Source organism: Amblyomma americanum, chromosome 5 (assembly GCF_052857255.1).
Source record: "Amblyomma americanum isolate KBUSLIRL-KWMA chromosome 5, ASM5285725v1, whole genome shotgun sequence".
Taxonomy (NCBI): Eukaryota; Metazoa; Arthropoda; class Arachnida; order Ixodida; family Ixodidae; genus Amblyomma; species Amblyomma americanum.
Window position 1 is genome coordinate 55,132,462 of NC_135501.1, and position 23,044 is coordinate 55,155,505.

The 23,044-nt window shown below is 49.4% G+C and overlaps 1 long non-coding RNA gene across 1 annotated transcript; it reads left to right on the forward strand.

The window, feature by feature from the left end:
* Positions 1–8,141: 8,141 nt before the first annotated feature.
* LOC144134704 (uncharacterized) lies at positions 8,142–9,193 on the forward strand. The gene is made up of 3 exons (XR_013315220.1): positions 8,142–8,240; positions 8,324–8,514; positions 9,142–9,193. It is a non-coding gene; the product is annotated as an uncharacterized LOC144134704 (long non-coding RNA).
* The last annotated feature ends 13,851 nt before the right edge of the window (positions 9,194–23,044 follow it).

The following is a 23,044-nucleotide window of genomic DNA, read 5'->3' on the forward strand; positions in this document are numbered from 1 at the left end:
CGGTAGCCGTACTTGACGTGAAGCTACCTCCGTTTTGGACTGGCGACCCGGAACTTTGGTTCGTGCAAGTTGAGTCACAGTTCGCTGCACGCCGCATCACTGCTGACAGCACTAAATACCACCACGTGGTGGGCAGCCTTCCGCCTGCGACAGCCAGCGAGGTGCGGGACCTACTGCTAACACCACCCGCAGAGAACGCCTACCAGATGCTAAAAGAGACACTGATTCGCCGTGTCACACCTACAGAGCCGGAGCAGCTGCAGGCCGAACTTGGCGACCGCCGGCCCAGCCAGTTGCTACGCCACATGCAACAACTGGCCGGCGGCACGACAGCAAGCGACGGCCGTTTGGTGCGGGAACTGTTCCTGCAAAGGCTTCCCACAAGCGTACGGATAGGCCTCACGGCGTCGGGCGAGACAGACCATGCCAAGATGGCCGAGCTCGCCGACAAACTCATGGCTGTCGCCGTGCCCACAGTCGCGTCGGTGCATGCAGACGCACCGTCTGCCAATTCCCTGCAAGAGATGCGAGAGGAAATTTCTCGCCTCACAGACACCGTCGCAGCGCTGCACTCGAGCGGCAACCAGCGACCACGACAGCGTACCGCATCACAACCACAACAACGCAGGGTGTGCTGGTACCACCGCAAATTCGGCAACGCTGCACGGAACTGTGTGCCGCCCTGTGAAAATTCGGGAAACGCCCCGGGCCAGCGCTGAGGGTGGCCAGTGCCCCCGCCCTGCCGGACAGTCGCCTATCGGTATTCTTCCTGACCGATCGCGAAAGAGGTGCTCGTTTCCTAGTCGACACAGGGGCGGAAGTTAGTGTCGTGCCAGCGTCGCCAGCCGATCGCAAACGACCGTGCGCAGCACCGTTGCAAGCTGTCAACAATACGACGATACCGACGTACGGGAAACGCTCTCTCTCGCTGGACCTGGGCCTCAAGAGGACATTTCGGTGGATTTTCGTCGTGGCTGACGTAAAAGTTGCCATCGTGGGAGCGGACTTTTTGCGCAACTTCGGACTGCTTGTCGATGTCCGCAACCGGCGTTTACAGGACCCCCTGTCACACGCAGAAGTGTGCGGGAAGCCATCCAGGCATCCTCTTCTCAGCCCCACGCTCGTAGCACCGCCGGGCGCTACACGATTCACCGGCATCCTCGGCGAATTCCCCGAACTGACGCGGCCACCACAGGCCAGCGCGGCCGTCAGACACAATGTATGCCACCACATTGTCACCACAGGCCCACCAGTTTACGCACACCCACGCCGCTTGTCCCCGCAAAAGCTGCAAGCAGCTCGACAGGAATTCGACCACATGCTCGAGCTCGGCATAATCCGCCCGTCCGCTAGCCCATGGGCGAGCCACTGCACATGGTGCCGAAGTCAACACCAGGAGACTGGCGACCCTGCGGCGACTATCGAGCCCTCAATCGAGCAACCGTGCCAGACTGCTATCCGGTACCTCACATTCATGATGTGACGTCCAGCCTACATGGTGTGGCGATTTTCTCCAAGATCGACCTCGTGCGGGCGTACCATCAGATCCCCGTGGCTCCAGAGGACGTATCGAAGACGGCGATAACCACGCCCTTCGGCCTGTTAGGGCCGTTGTACGATCGTTTCGGAGCGCCTTCCGCCTCGTCCGCTTCGGGAGCGGTCCGCCAGTTTTCGGCCGCCAGGCGGACGTGAGGCGGAAAGGTGTTGTACGATCACTTTGGCGCTTGCGAGCGAGGCGGATGGTCCCAGCATGCCGATTGGCGCGCCGGGCATATCCGTCTGTCCAATAGCCTTCTCCGGCTGGTGGCAACCTAGCCGGCGCGAGCGCACCGCCAGCATCGCTCCACGCGCCGAAACGGGCTCCCGCATCCCAAGGGAGAGATCGGTATGCGCCCGACTACCTTCTCCCTTGCCTCCTTTCCCGCCCCCTCTCCAAACCCCGATATCCCTGCACACTGCGCTCCCCCCCCCCCCTTCCCTACCTACTTCCCGTACGAGCGCCCCCCCCCCCCCAAATAATAACCTCTTTTCGTGGTCACGTGGTACTTTTTTCCGTTCCTCGGCGACCTGCACCTAGGCCTAGTAGGCTGCGCTTCGGCATCGCCATGGTGTGCGTGTTGAAGTTCCTGCTTTTGTCGGCGGCTCTCGTCAGCGACCCTTGTGTAGAGATTTTGCGCACTACGAGACGAAAAATGCAATGCTCTGGTTTCAGGCATGCACGTTAGGCAGAAACAGAACTTTGTTCCAGTGCAAAGTGGAGAATCTGTGAATGCTAATGACCACAACCATTTCAGCCGATCCAAGCAAAAAAGAAATGGGTTCAATTTATATCTGGTGTCAGCCTCAACTGATCCAGAGTTGCGTCAATACTGCAGGACTCGCAGGAATGAGTGCAGACTGGTATTGCAAAGCCAACCGCCACGCAACAGTGCATAGCACATTTCAAGGCCTTAAAAAAGCCTTGTAACTGTTGTTTGATAACATGTGCAGGAATAGTGCTGTCATGACCATGAAACAGATGGGATCGGATAAGTGTTGCAGGCAACTTATATAAGTGAGGAATGTTCAATTATGAATTTACTGATGAGCAAATAAATTTCTGCTCGTGGAAAATGCGAGGAGGGCTAAGAAAATCCCGGAACATACTACATTGCCGACACAAGTTCTTGCAGGCCAACCAGGGTTATCATCACCCTGCAGGCAAATAATCGTGTTCATAGGCAGTCACAAACAAATGAAGGCAGCATATGAACATGCAAATGTGCATGGATTACATCTGTTGAAGGCTTCGATAATGCCTCATCAAATAAACTAATGCAGCTGATAGCATTAAGCGCTGCTGCTCAACAACTGCTCGGCACTGACAAAATCATGTTGGCAAACAGGCCTCCAATAAAAGCATAGAGACAGCTTAATTCACTTTGGTACCTTTGTTTGACGTGTGGCACACACACACACACACATACAAAATGACGGTGCCCCCGAACTGACATTTGCACTGCGCACCGATTTTTTTCACACAGGCTACATAATGCCGCTGGCACACTGTCTCAACCTGCGCACCCATGATCATAAAACGTACCACTGTATCGTGCACCAAGACGCACAAGACTGGCGACGCTGCTGTTGTCGCAGCAGAAAACACTGCGACGGCCGTGCAGCCAAGATCGTGTCAAGTCACACACGCAGCAGTTTGCTATGTAGCAGAAACAACGTCGTGGGCTCGCCTCGGTCACGATCACTGCAGCCATCGCAACGGAAGCGACCAGCTGCACAGCTCCAAGTTCATTTCAACATTTGGAAAACGGCGGGCGTCGCGAGTTTTTCGCAGATGAACATATCGCTGATTTGACGGGAAAGCACTCGCACCGACCATAATCACTTTCACTACGCGGACACTTGTCGCTATGCTGTGAAACTTGCGCACGCACAGGAAAATAACTCGCAGCAGAAATTCAAAACGCTTGCCACAACCACAAACAGCTCGAAATAAACACTTCGTGACACCGCCATTGCACAGGTCTTGCGTCGGTTTGCAGAGCCGCAGCAGGAATTACAAACGCATGCAAAAACCAAAAACAGCTCGAAATAAACACTTCGTGACACCGCCACTGCACAGGTTTGCATCGGTTTGAAGAGGCGCTCTGTCAACTCCGTCAACGTAGATGATTACAGAATTCAACTAGTGGAACTATCGCTCGCCACTGCTGAACGCGGCGAAGTTTGCAGTCGCTCTGAACACTGGTAATATCAAGATGTGTACAATATAATATGCTTCGCGACATCGCTGCCACTGCCCAGGCCGCGCTCCCCAGTTCAGTCGACGGTTGGCCATCTTGCCCCGGCAGGCCGGGGCAGAGCAGAACCGAGCCGGAGGGAGGAGGGGCTCGGACGTCACTGACGTCACGGGAAAAGCAGCCAATAGCTGCAATCCGGTCCCCGGCCGGATGCGCTCGTCCGCCAGAAAGTTGAAGTTCACCAACTTTCCATCCGTTCGCCGAACGAGGCGGATCCGCCAGCTCCGCTCCCGAAGCGGACGAGGCGGAAGGCGCTCCGAAACGATCGTACAACGGCCCTTAGAGTTTCTGCGCATGCCGTTCGGCCTGCGAAACTCCGGACAGACATTCCAGCGTTTTATCAACGGCGTTTTCCATGGCCTCGACTTCTGCCATGCATACCTCGACGACCTACTCATCGCAAGCACTTCACCGGACGAGCATGAGGCGCATCTGCGATCAGTGTTTCAGCGCCTGGCGGAGCATGGCATCCTGGTTAACACGGACAAGTGCGAGCTGGGTGCCGAGAAGCTGACTTTCCTTGGCCATGTTGTTTCAAGCTCTGGCATTCAACCTCATCCAGACAAGGTTAAAGCTGTCGAGAAGTTTCCACGACCCACCACTAAGCGCCAGCCGCGCGAGTTCCTTGGCCTTGTAAATTACTACCGACGTTTCGCACCTCGGTGCGCGGCCGTTCTGCACCCTCTCCACCTTCTGCTGTCGACACACGAAGGCGCTGCTAGGGAGCTGCTCTGGACGGACGACGCCGAAGCGGCTTTTCAAGAGATCAAGAGACACCTCACCGACGCCACACTTCTCGCCTACCCGCAACCGGGAGTCCCACAGTGCGTCACGGTCGACGCCTCAAACGCAGCTGTGGGGGCTGTCTTTCAACAACTTAACAAAGGAGTATGGCGACCGATCGCTTTCTTTTCTCGGAAATTGACACCCACCGAGCAGCGTTACAGCACTTTCGGACGCGAGCTGTTGGCCGTCTACGCAGCAATCCGGCACTTTCGTCATTACTTAGAAGGGACGGAATTCTTTATAATGACTGATCACAAGCCTCTCACCTACGCCTTACGCTCCCTCAAATCTGATGGCGGCACGCACACAGCCCGCGAGCTGCGGCAGATGTCCTACATATCGGAATTCACCACGGACATTCGCCACATAAAGGGAGTAGACAACGCTGTCGCCGATGCTCTGTCGCGCAGCCCAGTAAATGCCCTCACTCACATGGGAATAGACCTCGCAAAAGTGGCGGCAGCTCAACGCGACGAACTGCGCCGTTTGCAGGAAACATCGACGTCACTCATCCTACAGTGGTTTCCTTTGCCCGGAGCAGGAGACATTTGTTGCGATACATCTACAAGTAGTCCTCGACCATACGTGCCTGCTTGCCTCCGTCGTGAGGTATACGCTTCGTTACACGAGCTTTCACACCCAAAAATCCGGGCGACCCAGAAGCTGCTCACGGCGCGTTTCGTATGGCCTGGCATCAACCGCGATTCTCGACAGTAAACTCACGAGTGTCTTGCGTGTCAACGGTCCAAGGTTCAGCGTCACACGGTGACACCGTTGGAGACTTTCCCAGGACCAGATGCTCGATTCGACCACATCCATATGGACATAGTTGGACCACTGACACCTTGTCAGGGCCAAATGTACTTGCTCACTTTGGTCGACCGTTTCACGCGGTGGGCAGAAGCTATCCCGATTCCCGACATTACAGCCGAAACTGTTGCTCGCGCTTTTGTCAACCACTATGTCGTTTTGGTGCGCCTTCCTCCATTACAACGGACAGAGGAAGCCAGTTTGAGTCTGCGTTGTTCGCCAGCCTGACGAAACTCATCGGCGCCTCGCGCATCAGGACTACGGCCTACCACCCGATGAGCAATGGAATGGTCGAGAGATTTCACCGGCAGCTGAAAGCAGCACTCATGGCAAGTGAACATGACTCTTGGGTGGAAGCATTGCCTATCGTGCTCTGGGGCATACGCACAGCGTGCAAGGCAGATATCGGTTGCAGCGCTGCGGAACTTGTCTACGGCACGACGCTACGTCTGCCTGGTGATTTCTTTGCATCTGACCAACAGCGAGCTCGCATTTCCGCCAGCGACTACGCATCTCGCCTTCGCGACATCATGAACAAGCTCCGAGCTACACCTCCGCGACAGCCCACAGAGAGGAGGACACATGTGAGCAACGAGCTTGAGTCATGTAGTCACGTCTTTCTGCGGAACGACGCTGTACGACGACCACTACAAGCACCGTACGATGGGCCATTCAAGGTTCTCCGCCGTGGGCGGAAGACGTTCACTATCGAAATGCGGGGGCGGCGGGAAGTTGTCTCGTTGGACAGACTTAAACCTGCGTACATGGAAACGCAGTCCATGACACCCACCTCCATCCCGTCGCCTGGAACCCATACAAGAGTGCCTCGTCCCAGGGCAGCGGTTTCCACCAGGGAGGAAAATGCATCCACGCCTGATACTCGCGCCTACCACATGCGCAGTGGCAGACGTCTAAATGCGCCAAGTCGCCTCAACCTCTAATCGCACGAGTGTTTTCTCGTGTTGGTTCCGTTCGTGTTCTCACTAGGGGGGGAGCGCTGTGGTGAACACAAATATGGCGCGGATAAGCCGCGGTGCTGCCAGCGCGGAACGTAGCCGACCGTAGCCAGCCGGCCGCCGAGAGAGGGCCGGCGCACAAAGAAAGAATAAAACAAGTTGGCACCGACAAGAAAGGTCTGTCTTGGCATTTAGAGATAATGTAGAGTAGTGGATGACATAGTCACAGCTTTTCAACCTTAATTTAGGCTCCTTTGCCGATGCTCCATAAGATACAGGTTCAAGGTTTGATAACACTTGAAAATAATGCAACTTTTTTCTTCCCCTGTTCTTTCTTGGTCTCCTTCAGAAATGTTAAGAACAATTCTGGATGGGATGTTCATTTTCGTTTTTGAAAAAGGCTGTATTTAAAGATACCAGATTTTGGACAATATTTCTTATGCTTTCCCTTTATGTATAAAAGTGAAAGTTGGTACTCCTTATTCATCTGCAAAGTTGAAGATGTGATTTACAGTTGCTGACGGAAAAATTCTTAAATATAGCATAACTGGAGACTTGTTTTTTGGAATTTCTTCTAGGAAGCAGTAATACCTCACAGCGGTGGAAATAAGCTTGTAGTATTTACTCACCTCTAATTTTGGCATGCAGAATGTATTCATCATGGCTTGTGTATCATGGTTCACATGTCACTTAGAAGTTTCAAAATCTTACTCTGCATGGAAATGCTGCCTCTTCCACGACGACATTCATAATCTTTTTCTCCTGATATAGGTGCATCTCACAAATTTTGCCCTTACTGGCTTACCTCCCAGGATCTCCTAAATGCCCCATCTAAAGGCTCTTTCAATTATTGTCGCACCACCACAAAGCATTCATATTGGGCTATTAATTATACGAGGCATTTAAGGGAAGGTGATCACTAATTTTTAAAAATAGGGTTTTTGAGGTAAAGGGAAGCTATTTGCGGCATAGTAATTGCAGTGCTGGCGGACGTCAAAAAACAGGCGAATCATGCTAAAGGGGCTGCGAAACACCGCTTGAATGGATGCCGATTACGCTTCAGATGGATTCTTTATGTCTTACAGATGCTGAATCAAAAAGAATTACGAGAATCGAGGCATAGGAACGGGAGTTATTCAATGAATAAATTTCAAAATACAAGCAAACAAAATGCTGCCCTCAACTCGATTTTCGCGCAGCTTCCCATTCCCACTTCACTCTCCCAATGACGACACTTAATGTGACTAATGAAAACAGCCTACCTGAGCAGAAGCGTTTGCGGGTCGGTGGGCTGGAAACGCCGATTGGTCGGTGGGATGCGTGTCTGCGTGACGTTTTTTCGCTTCGCCCTCGTTCTCAACCGGATGTGGGGTCGCCGCGCCTCTCTCGGCCTGTCCCTAGAGTGCCTAGGGAATCGCTAGGGCCGGCCGGCCGGCCGCCGGGCGTGCGTGGTCTGCGGGCATTCTCTTCCTGAGCGTAGGGGGCGGAGCGCGCGTTTCGGAAGCTGTCCAGGTATGGCTTTTTTTTTTTTTTTGCGTGGTGCGCTCGTCGGCGCAGCCAGCTGAAATTTCTGCACAGTTCTTGCTTCCACGACATTGCGACGACCCCCAAAAGGCGCTGACCCGCGAGAAATCGCCAGCGACATAAAGGTACGCATTTTATCTCAAATTTCGCTTCATGAAGTGCTATACCGCTTACCTACATGCCTTGCGCATTCCAGGACCTCGTTTTCCTGCTGCAGGAGCACGTCGTGCTGGTGTTCAAAATTTTGCAACTCCATTACGACGACCCACATAAGGTGCGGTTTGAGGACCGCCGGCGTCGCGTTCTGAACCGCCGTCTGACAGCCACGATGAAGCGCTTGTCGGGCGTGCACGTTCTCAATCACGAGGTAAGGGTTGAACAACGTTTTCGAAAGTTTTTTCGTGCAGAACTCGCCAAATTGCGGCACTTGTAACGTAACTTTTTTTGCAGCATCGTTTCCTAGATGCTTCTGGCGAGCCGATGCTGTCCTTATTTGCCGCGGACCGATACCACGTGGCGAGACGCCAGGGCATCGACCCCAGTGCGCCTTTGTTCCTTTCCAGTGGCAAGTCCAGGGTAAAAGTGGCCACGATAATTCTGCCACTACAATCTGCCCTTTAGGATCGCTATCAGCTGTAACGGTAAGTCCAGAAGTTCCGACTCGCGCATTGTGGAAATCGCGTCTGGCCTAAGTGTCCAGCATTCACCCAGTGCAGTGCAGCTTTGTTTAATTCCTTAGAGACTTCTCGCGCTTTGTCGAAATCGACGGCAGCCGTGAAAATTTACATATTAGACCTCGCTACAGCATTATCCCAGCGCAGCGCGCCTTTGTTTCTTTGCGTCGGCAAGCGTTAGAAGCACGCGCCGTCTCGCGCTTTGTCCAAGTCGGATCTAAAACTCGCGCTAGGCCTCGTTGCCTGGTTGACAAAGTGCACGGCTTTGTTCCTTTCAATGGCAAGCCTCTGTCACTACAGTCGGCGGCCTTAATTTTTATGATCGCTGTCAGCTTCAACAGCAAGTCCAAGAAAAGTTATGACGATCGCGCGGTGTGGAAATCGGCGCTAGAGACAAAAAAACTCGTGCTTGTAGCTGCAGACTTACCCAGCTCCAGTGCGCCTTTGTTTATTTCCGTAGCGACTGCCCGCGCTTTGTAGAAATCAACGCCAGCCGTGAAAATTTACATATTAGACCTCGCTACAGCATTAGCGTAGAGCGCCTTCGTTTCTTTGCGTTCTAACTTGTTTGCTCGTTACTTTTGTTCTTTTCAGTCGTTTCCTGAATCTGTCCAAAGAGCCGGGGTAGGTGGATGATTGTTCGCCGTCAGTGGAACCACATGACGATCGCACTGCAAACAGCACGACTTTGGTCCATGTGTTTTTTAAATAAAAACATCAGATGTCGAAGGTCATGGTCGTGTCCGAGGATTGCTTCGACAGCTGTGGCAAAAACATGGGGACCGCACACGCTGTGTCGTCGCTGCCAAGTCAAGAGGCACAAAACGGCTGTCAACCTTAATACAGGCCCTTCTCGGGGCCGCCTCAGTGTTTCCTGGCAGATCACACGCTTTCCACCCTGTGCACGTGTTCTCATTTCCAATTAAATAGGTCCTTCAAACCCTGCAGAAGGCTTGAATTAGGAACTGCTAATATCAAGATGGTACTTGAGAAACAATAGCGGCTACAATAACAAATATGAAGAGGGGCTGGAGTTACACGCAAATAAAAAAGGTTGGAGGTACCCAGATAGGCTGAAATGGTTTTGGGCGGGAGTCCTAGTTATTCTATATAGGACTCAAATAATGCATATTCAGCGTTTATCAAGGTTTTTGTAGAAATATATAAAGAACATTAAGCAGTCTAAACGAATAAGAGAACCATGGATCACGCCAGAGCTCAGAAGAATGATAAAGAGCGAAAACAAGTACCATGCCTATTTAAATAATCGCTCTCTTGAATCTCTTATTAAAAAAAACAAGAAATAATCTAAATGCTGAGCTTAAGCGTGCTAAGACTGTATCATCAAAAACTGTTCTCTGATGTTAGAATGAAAAATTCAGACACTGTGTTGTAGATAACTTGTTACGTCGCAATACGAAAAATGCGCCAGCTCAACGAATAATCTATAAGGGCTCTGAATTATCCGGTCAGGCTCTTGCTGGCCATTTAAACAGCAATTTCTTAACCACCCATTTACCTATGATGCATCTACCTGAAGTTCCTTCATCTTGTAGCCCTTTCGAAAGCCTTTTCCTTGAGCCCACCAATGAGACCTTTATGAATTTGAATAATAGCAAAGCCTTAGATGTTGACAATATTCAGATAAAACCAGTCAAATATGTACTATCATATATTGCACCTGTGCTTGCATACATCTTCAATTTGTTAATTGAAACGGGAGTTTACCCGGAATAAATGAAGAAAGCAAGAGTGACAGTTGTGTTTAAAGGGGGAGATAAAGATGTAGTGTCCAATTATAGACCAATATCTGTGATTCCAGTCTTTTCAAAGGGCTTGGAAAAAGTAATCTTTTCCCGTGTAGTGAACTTTTTTAATGCAAAACAAATCCTGTCTGATGCTCAATTTGGCTTCCGAAGGGGAAAGTCGACGGAAACGGCTTTGTTATCACTTAAGGAATGTATTCTGCAAAACACTGAAGCAGGTATTCTCACTGTCGGACTCTTCATTGATTTTAGTAAGGCTTTCCATTCCATAAACCATCAAATTTTAATTCATAAACTTTCTCAAAACGGAGTTCGTGGAACACCTTTAGACCTCATGAAATCATACCTGCAAAATCGAAAACAATCTATCTATATCCACAACCATCAGTCTTCTTTTTTGGCGGTACGAAATGGTGTGCCTCAAAGCAGCATTCTGGGCCCGATGCTTTTTAACATCTAGATAAATGACATTGGTCATATTTATGACAAAGCGAAATTTATTATATACGCCGATGATAGCAGTTTACTAATCCCTGGTCACGACATAAACAAGTTAATTGAAGAGTGCAACGTAATCCTTACGAAACTAGAGAACTGGTCCTCTTCTAATTGCCTACAAATAAACCCTACAAAGACAAAGTTAACGATTTTCCGTGCAAGGAACAAGCCAGTCGAACTACAACGCGCTCCTAAATACGCAGGTCAAGAAATTCAAATTGTAGACAGCCACAAAATCCTTGAAGTTACTTTCTCGTCGCATCTCAGGTGGGATCGACATGTGGAAAATATTTGCAAAAAGCTCTCTTCAGTAGCAGGTGTTCTAACACGATGTCGATGGCTCCTTCCCACTCACATGAAAATTCAAATTTATCATGCTCTTTTCGGTTCCGTAACTCTGTTTGGGCAACACCACAAAAACAAATGTGATAAAAATACAGGTTCTGCAGAAGAAAATGATCCGCTACATTGCAAACCTTCCTTATCTGTCTCTCCAACGCAAACTGCTTTTAGAAATTATAACATCATTCGTTTTGAACATATATATGTTTTTCGCATTTTGGGGTTCTTTTACCATTCTTCTCCTGCATATAGAGGTTTCTTAATACGCACTACACATTTAAAGACCGCTTCGAATCGACTCTACACCTGAAATACCGATCTCTGGTATATTCCATATTTTCGAATTAATTATAAACTACAAACGCTTGAACACAATTTACCGACCACTCTTAATAAGCACAAAGTTTTGGATAGTGTTAAACCAAGCGAGTTAAAAATGTATTTTGTTAATATATAGCCAGGTTGCATTTAATGTTCCTTTGTTGTCTGCCGGTGCCATGTATGCCTATTGAGTGTTTCTTTTCTCTTTATTTTTCTCGGGTCTCCTCTTTGTTTTCATGCGTCTGTAAACTATTGTTAGTGAACATGCATGCTCATTGTTTTCATTGCTGTTCAAAAAATTGAACAAAAAAGTAAAAAAAATAAAGATAGGGGTGTGGGGAGCAGACAGGGACAAGATTGGGGGAGGAAGCAAAAAATAGAAAGAAAAGAAAAAAAGGGGAAGGGGAACTATTCTAGTAAGGAAGGACGGGGTAAAAAAAGGAGATGGCGAAACGAGAGAAAGGGAGAGGAAGACGGTGCCCGCGATATGGGCAGCGCGGCAACCACAGGCGTACGAAAGCAAAACGTGCAAACAAGAGACAAACAAAATGCACAAACACAAAGATGGGCGCCGCTGCAGATGCGTGGCCAAAGAGGCGCCGCTGCGCAAATGACACTGGCAGCGACGAACAGGCCAAACCAGGCGCTTTTTGGGGGGGTCTCACTAATTTCCGGTGAGCCGAGGGCTAGAACGTTAAGGAAGGAGTGGGCTACGTTAACGAGCACATGTGTAAGAACTAGGTTTCACTGAACGGTGCACCCCTCTCCCTGGGCGGGTCGTTGAACCGACTTCGTCGGGAATACTTGGTTGTAGTGGAGGAGGGCTGGGCTAGCTGTGTACAAAGATTTCAAATTGTCGGAAAAAAGTAAGGAAAGAACGTCAAAGCTTATTAATACTGCACGAGGCAGGATAGTGTAAGTAAGGAGGGGTATGATTGCCTGGGATATACACTAGGAGTTATAAAGGGTATATCTGAGTTAGCCAATTAACGAGAGGTGCAGTATTATTTTGTTTGGAGGTCGTGAATAAAAGAAAGGATACCAGGCTTTTCGTTAAGACATTCTTGAATAGTATTAAACTTGTGGATAAAATAGAATTCACGTTGTTCACGTTCTCGCCTGTTTTTGAAGCCCCCTTGAATAATTGTTACTTTTAGTTGGTCAAATGGGTGTCCTTCTGAGTTTACATGCTTGGATAGGGGAAGATTGGGGAGAGACTTGGTGTGTGCTCGGTGGTTGTTAAATCGAATGCGGAATGCAGTGTTTGTCTCTCCTATGTATTGCTGGTTACACACAGTGCATTCAAGAAGGTAAATAATGTTTGATGAGTCGCAGTCAAACTTGCCGTTGATTGAATGCTGGAAAACTGACCTCGTACTAGTTGCGGAACACGTAGTCTTGATGTGCTTGCAAACTTTGCAGCGATCTTTACTACAGGGCTGGCATCCATATTTTGGGGTTTCGTGTTCCTTGGAGTGGACTAGATGGTTCTGAATGTTTTTGGCACGCCTGTAAATCACGCGGGGTGCGCATGTAAATATTTTCGATAGTCGTGGACTTTGCTGGAGAATATTAAAGTGCTTATTAAGAATTCTGTTTATGTTCAGTGCGTTACTGTTAAATGTGAGAATAAGGTTTGTAGTGTAATCATTTCGGTTATCTCTTCGGTGCCCCTGGAGTATTAGACTACGGTTCAGATTTGAAGCTCTGCTTATGGCGTCATCAATAAAAGAACGTGGATAGCGCTGCGTTAAGAGCACGTAAACATTTTTAATGCTTTTTATACGTATATGTAAATATTTTTTTTTGCTTGAAGTGCGTTTGTCGTGTACTGCCATTTCAGAGGCGCTTGGGCCCAGTCAAGCTGCTTTTTAGCAGCTTTTTGCCCTTGCATCTCTGTAGTATGTAACTTGCATTTTGTAAAAATGAAATGAAATTGCATTTGGAAGAGAAAGACAAGGTTTCATTTTGCAGTGTAAGCTTGCGTCTCTAGAATGAACAGAGAACGTTGCCTCACACTGCTTGGGCCTGTCGTTTCACCCCTCGTTCACCGCAGGGAAAAAAAGGACCTATCTAGGAAACTATCTGTGGGATCTTCCCTCTGCTTCAGGAGGGGAGGGGGAGGGGAAGGGGGGTTGATGGCCTACCCTTTGTCGGGTTCGCCGCGACACGCGACGCACGACGGACAAGACGACGAAAGGAAGCGGGGAAAGCTGCCTTTCCGAAATTAACCGTGACTTGCAGGTGCCTATAGCTGTGTTTGGATTCCAGGGAAGTAGCAGCCGACCTCTGAATCCTCCTCGCCCATTCCCACGGGGCTCCGCGTGCCATGTCGCCATGTGCGGTGAAAAGAGCAGTGTGCAGAGTTTAAATTAAACAAGTATGAAGCTATACAATGAAGCCAATTACAGACAGCTAGAGGAATTTCAAGAGCATGCTGTGTGGTGCTAGTTATCTCAGTGAAAACTAATGCAGCCAACCATTATTTCGTATTTTTTTTTACCCGACAGACATGAAAGGTCTGAAGATGAATTAGTACCAAACACATCGGTACATCAGTTGTAATGCCTGAAAAAAGTTGTACCAACATATAGATGCCCATGTCGTGATAATCAGGAATACTGAAGAATTAAGGAAAATTAAAACTTTTTTTTTATGTTCGGGCCCACACACCTGCTACAAACATCTTTATACGTAGCAATTTAAATGACTCTGTAGGAAGCTTTTTGGGTAAAAAGTACAGTATGGCAGAAAGGAGTCTTTTGGAAATGCACTGTGTAGAAATAGCCATACCAATTCCATCTCATCGTTCGATAAATATAACAAATACCGTGCAAAGAAGCTTGCTGCATAGTATAGTTGCAAGTTACTGGTTGCAGACCGCTCTACAGCCACTGAACTGTGATTGTGTATGTACTGCATGACAGTGCGTGGATAGCAAAGCAGTTAACCAACAAAGAGATGCTTGTTCATATCGTTTACCACACATATAAACAACATCAATGAAACAGGATGCTATGTGTAACTTTTTGACATGTTCCTTTTTGGCAGCCTCTAAAAATGTTTCCGCCTAAATGAGTTGGCTTGTTTTGCAACAATATAACCACTGGACTGCTGTAAATTGCCACATTTTCAAATTGTATGAAAATCATTGCATGTGAGGGGTCACAACCCTATCCTGTTTCTTGAAGGTCCCGTTGCTTTGTTGGCAATGCTTGGACAACCATGGCCAGCTTTCCGCATTCATGTGCACAGGGTATGTCCATTACGTGCATGCCTTTCCACCTAGTAATGGCTTACATTGCAAACAGACAAAAAAAAACACATAGAGCACAAGTACAGATAGTATTTGTAGTCCACACTCTTCTTCTTCACCTCAGTAAATATGGCACATACCCACGCGGGGGGATTGGCCAAGGTACAGTGGAGATTTGCCAATGAAGTATTTGCACGGGAAAAAAGACGTGAGGCGGCGGCGTAGAAGACTGAATCAAGATAAAGATAGGAAAATTCAATTAAATTTAAGAAATATGAATTACAAGGAATAGAACCAAGCATTTCGGACATGAGACAGAATTTTGTATACAGCTAACAAGGTAACCGATCAGTTGCACTTATGTAATCATGAAAGTAGCCACAAACACTGCTTAACGGGAATTCCTTGGCGCTCGCACCGAACGAGAGAAGAACTGGAAGAGACTGGAAGAGGGACCTCCAAATACTAATTTCCTTGAACAACCGCCGGTAAGAGAGGAGAAAATGGTCTAATGTTTCAACTTGCCCACATGAGACACAAAGGTTTGTCGCAGGGAACCCGTATCTGCGTAAGTGCAAATTTAAGTGAGGGATTCTGCATCGCAGAAGCGTCATTGACACCTCAAAACGCCTTGATTTACACCACCGGACATCCCATGGGTACTTTAAGTGGTGAAAATTCACAGTATTGAGCAACGGATCACTCAAGCTGGCTGAAATATGTTGGAACCACTGGAAACGTGAAGTTTCCAACAGAATGAGGTGAGGGACGGGATAGATTAAGATTACAGGAGCGCTGAGAGCTGACCTTGCCAATAAATCAGCCATCTCGTTAAAATGGACACCCGAATGCCTGCAGGTACCCGGACAAAGCGGATCTCACGCACTGTGCACGGAACAAAAAACCTAAACGGCCGATTCAATAAAGATTTTCCGGAGTTTTGGAGAGAGCCTAAAACTGAAAGGCAGTCTGCAAGAATAAGAACCCCTGCTACATGTCTGGGAATTTTGAGAAGAACCAAACCAATAGCCAAAAACTCTACGAAGAATTTAGAAGTATAATCAGGGATACGAACGGAATAGCTCCAAGCCGGATCCTGCGAATATATCCCAATCGCCGCCTTCTCACAGCTGCCGGAGGCATCAGTGGAGAGAACAGTATGATGAGGAAAATTGTGTAGGTGTTCAGAAAGAAGACCATTTAGGATATTTGCGGGCATATGTTTCGCATGGAACGGGTAAATATGATCGTAATAGAAGACGGGGTCAGCCTTCGTATCAGCAACTCGTTGCAAGGAGATCAGATCAACCTGACGCGGAGCTTGCGTGAATCTAACTTGCGGAAGCTGATAGCCTGGCCAATGTTGCTGTTGTTGTTACCCTATCAAAAGATCGCACATACCCACACTGGGCGATCGGCGAAGAATCCGGTGGCTATTCATCTGTACTCAATTAACAAAAAAGAAAACCACGCGGGAACGCAACACTAGCGGATGTGCTGAATTTCAGGAACAAACCATGCAACAAGTAACAAAATATTCCTGAATCAGATTTTACATTGCATAATAAACCGTGACTGTACCAAAGCAATGAGACATAAGTGAAGCATTTCATTCCTTTCGTGACATAAATGAGTTATGAGGTTTGTTGAACAATTAAAAAAGTGATTTTTCATGGCAGCCAGCATGGGTCATTTCAAGTTATAGCTCAAGATTACAATCACATCTGATATAGATGACACGCATGCTATGAAAGCAAGATAATTTTTTTTCCTTTTTTTATGAGGAATGCACAGGCAGTTTCAAGGCTGGCTTCACAATTCAATTTCTGGCGTATGCACAAAGGTATGTCTATAAATTATTGGTGCGTTACACCAGAACCAACACTACTTAAGTTGGTAAATCATGTTCATTACCTGGGTGTCATTAATAGCAAACATATGATAATGCTGCTAATGTTATAGACGAACAAACAGCGGTTTTATGAAGACGTTAAGTAATACGTGATACTGTTGTGTCCATCAGGTAGGCAGTTTCAAGGCTTGCTTCACAATTTAATTTCTGGCGTATACACAAAGGCATGTCTGTAAATTATTCGTGCGTTACACCAGAACCAACACTACTTAAGTTGGTAAATCATGTTCATTACCTGGGTGTCATTACTAGCAAACATATGCTATTGCTGCTAATGTTATAGACGAACAAACAGTGGTTTTATGAAGACGTTAAGTAATACGTGATAATGTTGTGTCCATCAGGTAATGAACTGTGCGGCAGTTTCAGTTTCTCTTCTCTTATTTTCAGTTTCAGTTCTCTTACTTTCAGTTTCTCTTCTTCAGAGTTTCAGTTTCAGTCACATGCATGTTGCTTGACACCGCGTATACGTGACGCAGGAAAAGTAGAGGGGGGGGGGGGTCGGAGGAAACTTGGCGTCAGCATGACATCGCTCCCTCCGGTGTGTCGTTCGATCTTGCATCTACAATACAACAACGTGCCGACGAGGTAAATCCTTACTATGGGTTTCACGGGATCTTACGCCCCCTCGTACATTCCTGAAAACCCCGGATCAGCCACCAATACCATGGAACCAGTGGAAGGCACTGTTTTCTACCTACTTAGAGGCGTCTGGCGCCTGAGTTTCCTGCATCCCGGCGCAAAGCTATAGATGCTTCTGCAATCGCGAGGCGTCGGAGGTCAGCGTCGTTCCGGAACGCCTCCCGCCACGAGCGCAATTTTAAAACGAAGGAGACCTCAATTAAGTGAAGTTACGAAACGCGAAGATGCGTCGAAGGTGCCTCCGCCCGCCTTCCGTCGCGGAGATAAAAAGAGGGCTCCTTCCTAAAAACTGAGAGAGAGGGGAGAGTAACAGAAAGAAAATGGGGAACGAAGGCGCGAAATCGCCCAAGTGTGCGTTATTGCAATGGGTTACTGCCCTATATGGAGCATCACGCTCTATTATCTGCAAAGCAGGAAAAAATAAATAAATAAAATATATAAAAAATATAAAAGTTGAGGGAGGGAATAGGCAATATGCTTTGCTCTCATAACTGTTTTCTCTGGTCATGAGCAAGAAAGACTGGCAGGGGGAGGAGAAGGGCGGCATGTGGAAGCAAGCACGCAAATTGGCATGACCTCAGGCGATGCAGTCCGGGTGCTGTGAATTTCAGTAGGGCTAGGACTATGATCTCTGAAGTGCGGAGAGAGTACCAGGGTTTTCATTTATACCGGCCTGCACAGTATTAAACTGATATATAAAGTATGACTCTCGTTGCTCACGCTCACGGGTATTTTGGAAGCCGCTCTGTAGCAGCGTAACTTTTAGTTTGTGAAACTCGTGACCTTCCTGGGAAAGATGTTTCGACAGGGGGAGGAGAGGAAGAGATCTGGTGTGCGCGCGGTGGTTGTTGAATCTAATTCGGAAGGAATTCTCTGTTTGGCCAATGTATTGCATCTGACAATCGCCACACTCGAGCATGCATACTACTGTGACATTCCTTGTGTGTGCTGCGAGGTGCATTCCTTGTGTGTGCTGCGAGGTTCCGCGTTCCACGGCGCGGCGTAGACGGAGACCCAGATGACAGCGGCATCATCAATTACCCAGCCATGCACTTTGAGTGACGACCAGAACGAAGGGACCCGCCGCCGTGACAGCGGCATCATCAATTACCCAGCCATGCTCTTTGAGTGACGACCAGAACAACCGGACCCGCCGCCGCCGCCGCGGGGAAACAGGCTTTATCCTCCCCAATTTGCGTGGCCGTTCCAGGTGCGGCCCTCCCGGGCACATTCCAGGATAAGGGAGCTGTCAGCGGGCCAGAGCGCGCCGTACCACAGCCGACGTTATGCGCTACCGCGAAGACAACATTCTTTCCCTCCTTCCCCTTTCGACGTGGGCTATCGCCGGGAAGGCACCCACAGCTTCCCGCCGTGCCTCGTGAACAAAAGCGCATTCCCAGAAGGGCCGTGACGGACGCCTGTCATGGCGGACAGGCAGTACTCGCCAAGAATGTGGAAAGACAGGCGCTAGTGAATTAGCTCCGAAGAGAGAGCCTGTGTATACTCTCACTTGAGAGAGAGTGGTGGCGTTTTTGTTGTTTATTTAGTTTGTATTGTTAACAGACTCTGGGTTCGAGGCTAAGCCCAACCCAAGGGGTTGTCCCCATCTCGCATGTTATTTTGGATTGGAGAATTGATGCTTTGGGCGGGCCACTGGAAATGACCGCCCTTAGTCCTTTGTTAATCAAGTGCTTAAAAGCACATGTAAACGGATGCAGTCCAGTCAGAGCTGAGGACGACATCGTTCGCCAAGAGGGCCTTCAGCGCCGAAGCCCGACGGCGTGCAGCTTCTGCCAGCAACCGCTCGAGCCCAACTCCGGAGCCACTCCATCGCCCCCATGAAGTCGTCGGCACGTAAGCTCGGACGCCCCAGCCTCTGATGTATAACCTTAATCATGTGTAATTATTGAATATACCTGTTTGTTTAAACTGAGCCATACGGTGTCTCTTTGCCTCTCCGTCCCGTGTGGACCTGCGCATTATGGGGGTCATCACACTGGTGTCAGAAGTGGGGTCTCAAAAGCAAATGTCCTCTGAATGCTGTGACATTCATGACTTCAAAATTGTAATCAAAAGGGAATCACGGGACTGATTGTGGGACTTTTACCCCCATTTGAGAGGCTTGAGGCACTGGAGGGCTTGAAAAAAAAAATGTCTTTATCTGAGGGAGCTCCCACTCCACAGCCGTCGCTCGGAGCAAGCATGCTGGCATTAGGAAGCGTCATTCCGACGTTTACGGGAGATAAGACAGGGGTTCCAATCTGCGATTTCTTTTCCATGCTAGAAGAGATTGGGAAAATGGGGGGATGGTCCGATGCTCAAATGCTGGGAATGGCGAGGTGTAAGATGGCAGGAGCTGCTCATGATTTTGCATGGCGAGACGAAAAAGTAAAATCCACAAAATCATTTGCGGAATTTAAGAAGCTCGCGTTTGAGCATTTCGACACTGAACCACGTCACGTGCGAGTACAGAGGTTCCGTGACGCCGGACAGATGGTAGGGGAGGACGTGCGAACGTTTGCGTCGCGGCTTCAGCGCTTAGCGCGCGATACGTTAAGCAGGGAGGAGGAAGGAGACCAGCTAAAGAAGAAATACGCGGAGGATATACTTAAAGAGGAAATGACCGCTTTGTTCGTGGCTGGTCTGCAAGACCCCGTGCGCCGGTTCGTGCTCTCGCGCAAGCCGAGCAATTTCGACCAAGCCGTGGAGGCCGCATTGGATGAGGAACGAAATGAGGCGTTAACGACAGCCGCAGCGAGAGTGCGCGTCATAGAGAGAGCGGTGCTCAACCCTGAGGTTGCTCTCTTGACAGAGCGATTAGATCGCTTAGAACAGCTGCTATCTCAGCAGGTAGAACGCCAGGTTGAAGCGCGCGCTCAACAGCGCTCATTCGCTGGAAACCGGAGACCGCCACAAAGCTACAGGCGCGGTATGCGAGATTTTGAAGAAATCGTATGCTTCGCTTGCCAGGGTCGCGGACACATCGCCAGGTTCTGCCAAAACGTGCGCCGTGGGGAGCCACAAAGAGAAGCAGGCGAGACACGCCCTAAGCAAGCCTACAGCGGGGCTCCAGATACCGAGACAAAAAACTAGTTAGTCCTCCCCAGCCTGAGGAGCGTGGGGAGGGAGCAGTGGATGATGAGGTGGTGGTAGTTTGTGTGGCCGACGAGGCATGCCCTGTTGTGCGTTGCAAGTTAAATGGTTGTTGCATGGAATTGTTGATAGATACGGGGTCAAAGGTGACATTGCTTAAGGAGAGCAGTTTTAACACGCTTCGAAGGAAGGGGGACCGCGAGGTGTTGGAAGCGTCTGGTGGTATGGCAACCAAATTTGTAGGCATAACGGGGGATCCTCTTGGCATAAGTGGGCTCTACCGGTTACACTTCTCTCTCGGCGGAATTGCATTGGAGCACCCCTGCTACGTATGCCCGGACACGGTGTCTCTGCCAAACGGAGTGTCAGGTATATTAGGGCAGGATTTTTTGAGAAAAGGGAAGGTAGTAGTCTCATTCTCTGAGGAAGAGGTTAATGCGGGCGGCTCAAAAGTTCCGTTTTTGAACAGGAGAGGGGCTGAGATTCGCATTACCGATATTGACACCCGTCAAACAGTGGGATCATTGGAGAAGGTATATTCGCGGGTTGCCGTCCGGCTGGTCGAGGAGGCGGTCGTCCTTCCTTGGTCGGAGCACATTTTGTACGCGTTTGTGCCTTCAGATGTATAGAGCGGCGCCGTGGGAGTGCTTGAGCCGGTCGACTCTCTCAGCAATGGCCTGAAGGCAGCCGCGTGCCTCGTGACAGTTAATGACGCCCACAGAGTGCCCCTACGGGTGGTTAACTGTAGCCAGCAGCCACTGAGCCTTCCCAAGAACAAAACATTGGCTTTCTTCACCTCTGCGATAGAGCAACGTGAGCCCACCGATACGGTACTCGCAATTGTAGAGCATGCTAGTCCTTCGGCTGCTCCAAAGGTGTCGTTCGATCTTTCTCACGTAAAATCCAGGGAGAGGGAGGCTCTGGCTGGTTTGCTGAACGACTACTCGGAGGTATTCGCCGCGTCCAACCTGGATTTGGGCTGCTGTGGCGTTATAAAGCACAGGATAGAAACCGGCACTTCATCGCCCGTTTACCAGCGTGCGTACAGGATTCCTTACTCCCAACGTGAGGAGATGGAGCGGCAGGTGCAGGACCTGATTGATCGCGGCATTGTCGAACACTCAAAGTCACCCTGGGGAGCACCACCACTATTGGTGGAAAAGCCAGATGGCTCGTATCGATTGGTAGTGGACTACCGCAAACTAAATGCCGTAACTCGCATCGATCCATACCCCATCCCCAATATACAGGAGACGCTTTCTCAGCTGGGCTCTGCCAGGTACTTCACGGTAGTGGACATGGCGGCGGGATTCTGGCAGATAGCAATGGATCCGGCAGATGCCGAGAAAACGGAATTCAACACGCCCTCAGGGCACTATGAATGGAAAAGAATGCCGATGGGTCTGGCCAACAGCCCTGCTGTCTGGCAGAGAACCGCTGATGTTATCCTGGCAGGTCTTCTGGGGAGGCTGTGCTTCGTGTATATGGATGACATTATCATATACAGTGACAGTTTTGAGAACCATTTGCGCGATATTGAGCAGGTTTTGGTGCGACTAAGAGCAGCGGGTCTCAAGCTGAAGCCCTCTAAGTGCCAATTCCTCAAAAACGAGGTGAAATACCTCGGGCACGTTGTTTCAGCTGACGGCGTGCGACCGGACCCTGAGAAACTAAGGTGTGTCTCGGATTTTCCATCCCCGACTAGCGTCCGCCAGGTCCGGCAGTTTCTCAGCCTGATCGGTTACTACCGAAGGCACATAGAGGAGTTCGCCAAGCTCGCTAAGCCGCTCACCGCCTTAACAGCCAAAAATGTCGCCTTTCGCTGGGACGAAAACGCGGAGAATGCTTTTGGGGCCCTGAAAAGGAAGCTAATGAGTGCACCGCTGTTGCGCCACCCGGATTTTAATTTGCCCTTCGTTATGGCCACAGATGCGTCAAAGTTCGCAGTGGGTGCCGTGCTATCTCAGGTTACCGAGGGCAAAGAACATCCCGTTGCTTTTGCTAGCCGACAGCTGAGCCCCACAGAGCAAAAGTACGGAGCTACGGAAAGGGAGTGCCTCGCCGTTGTCTGGGCAGTAAAGCACTTCAGATGCTACCTTTACGGCCGCAAATTCAAGCTAGTCACAGACTGCCATCCTCTGAAATGGGTGATGAGTGTCAGGGACCCTAGCTCGCGACTCGCTAGATGGAATCTACACCTGCAGGAATACTGCTTTGAAGTTGAGCACAAGTCAGGAAAGACGCATCTGAATGCTGATGCACTCAGCCGCACAGCTGCCGTGGCAGCTATAGATGAGTTTGTCCCCGTAGTCGACCCCGCCGAATTACGCACAGAGCAGTGCAAAGATCCGGACCTGAAGCGAATAATCGAAAGCTTAGAGGACGCACGGTCTGACCCCGAACAGCTAGGTTATTTCATTGACAAAGACGGCACCCTGTGTCGGCGCACGAGGCCAACCAGGAAAGGGAGACCAGAGAAAACCGCTTGGGAGAGAGTCGTCATACCTCGGTCGTGGACAGAAAGGGTTCTTCGCGCGTTTCACGATGCGCCATGCGCCGGTCATTTTGGCGTAGCGAAGACACGCAGGCGTGTGGAGCGTTTGTACTTTTGGAGTGGCATGCGACAGGATGTTAGAGACTACTGTGCGAAGTGTCATTCCTGTCTCG